The sequence below is a fragment of the Myotis davidii genome, unplaced genomic scaffold (genome assembly GCF_000327345.1).
Source record: "Myotis davidii unplaced genomic scaffold, ASM32734v1 scaffold455, whole genome shotgun sequence".
Taxonomy (NCBI): Eukaryota; Metazoa; Chordata; class Mammalia; order Chiroptera; family Vespertilionidae; genus Myotis; species Myotis davidii.
This window is the reverse complement of record NW_006287459.1, coordinates 2,164,790-2,167,164: the sequence shown is the minus strand read 5'-3', so window position 1 is coordinate 2,167,164 and position 2,375 is coordinate 2,164,790.

Below are 2,375 nucleotides of genomic sequence, written 5' to 3'. Positions count from 1 at the left end.
AAGACCCTAACTTAACTCTGGTGCCATGTCACATATAGAAATTTTTTGATATTTGCAACCATAGTAAAACATAGACTTATATTTTTAATATTTAAATACCATTTAACAAAGAAAAATCAACCAAAAAAATGAGTTCGCGTGTCATGTCTGACACGCGTGTCATAGGTTCGCCATCACTGAGTTAACAGTTCTGCATAATGAGTGGACAGGAAGTTTAGAGGTTGGTGGTAGGTGAGAGCCCTAAAAAAGGAGAAGATAGGAAGTCAAAGCAGAGAGGAAAGCTCAGAAAAACAGAATGATCTTGGAGGTCAAGCAGAAGATATGATCAGGGTAAATAGCCTTTTGGCAAGAAGAGCCAAAACATGTTTTCTGTTTAGTAAACTTTGAATTAAAGCACAATACATGGTCCCACCACTGCATTGGTGACACGTTTGAGTGGCAATCAAACTCACAAGACACCGTAGTATTTAATCCAACACTAAGTTTACTTAGCTGTTTAGAAAGATTCGAGACAGGAAAAAGAGTATGCATAGCCCTCAGTTCCAATGGAAGGCTACCAATTCTCCATGTGCATGGATGCTCGGGTCCCAGGTCCCCCCTCATCTGCCAGGGGAGTGTATGATTGCTGGCAATGATGCCATGACGTGTGGTGTTCACCATGATGCAAAGAAGCTTATCCCTGGTTTTCGACCTGTCATGTAGGCCTGCAGTTCACAGGCCTCCCAACCCATGTGCTGTCTCACAGATCAGAGGTTTCACGGTGTACAAAACATATGTCTGGCCCTGGTATCCAGATTTGCCTTATCTTGGGACATATCCGAGGGATTGGTGCTGGGTGATGGCAAACCTAAAGTCCTCTCAGACAGGTAGGTTTAGATCTGGGAGAAAAACAGGACAGGACTGCTGTTGACCCTTTGCTCCCATACATAAAGTCCACACATTGTGGATGCAGCTTAATTTTCACAAAGTGAGCACATCTGTGAAACTAGCACTAGATCAAGAAATGGTACATTCCAGAATTCCAGAATCCATTCTCATTCCCTGTTCAAGTCATCACCCCAACAGCAATCAATATCCTGATTGACAACACAAACTTTCTGTAAACAGAATCCTATGGCATTGTAGTCTTTGTGCCTGGCTTCTTTCATTCAATATGTTTGTTTGATGCATCTATCTTATATATAGGTAGTTGTGTTTCATTCATTTTCATCTCTATAGTCTTCCATTACACAATTATACTACAGGTTATTTATCTACTCTACCCTTGATGGATATTTGGGTTGTTTCCAACTTTTGGCTATAGACCAGTGGTGCTTCTATGAACATTCATCTATATGTCTTTTGGTGAAAATATGTATGTACTTCTGTTAGGTATACCTAGGAGTGGAATTGCAGGGCCAACAATTATGTGTACCTTCAGCTTTTGTAAATAGTGCCAAACAGTGTTCCTAAGCGGATACAACCAGATTCATAACCAGCAGCAGTGCGTGAGTGTTCCAGTTGCTTCACGTCTTCAACAACACGTGGAATTGTCTTGGCCATAACAATGGCTAAAGGACTTTTATGGGCAAGGGTCTCTCATATTCAATTTTAAGTTGCTTGTTTGAGCTGTGCTACAATATAATATCTACCCACCCACGCCCCAGTCTTTGTTGTCAAAATAATAGTACGCTATATGCACTCTCTAAAATAAATAATACTTGAGAAGACTGAAGTAATTTAGGATGATAAAAAAGAAAATATTAGAGATGTACTGCAGAGCAGAGAAGAGGGATTTGACAGCAGCAAGAACTTGGATATGGAGAAATTATGAAAGATGTGGATGCACCATCATATGTAGGATGGGGACACACACACACAAAGAACCATTTTTATTTTTAATTTCTTTTTTAAATATATTTTTATTGATTTCAGAGAGGAAAAGAGAGGGAGAGATAAAACATCACTGATGCCCTAGCCGGTTTGGCTCAGTGGATAGAGCATCGGCCTGCGGACTTAAAGGTCCCAGGTTCGATTCTGGTCAAGGGCATGTGCCTTGGTTGCCGGCACATCCCCAGTAGGGGGTGTGCAAGAGGCGGCTGATTGATGTTTCTCTCTCATCGATGTTTCTAACTCTCTATCCCTCTCCCTTCCTCTCTGTAAAAAATCAATAACAATATATATTTAAAAACAAAACAAAACATCAATGATGAGAGAGAATCATAGATTGGCTATCTCCTGCACAGCTCCTACCAGGGATTGAGCCTGCAACCCAGGCATGGGTTTGGTGACTTTTATGGTAAACTTTCTAGGAAAGCTCAAAGTGCAGGTGATGAATCTGCTTGAATTGGAGTGGCATGCTCTGTTTACTGCTGTCACCTGTACCTACATACTCA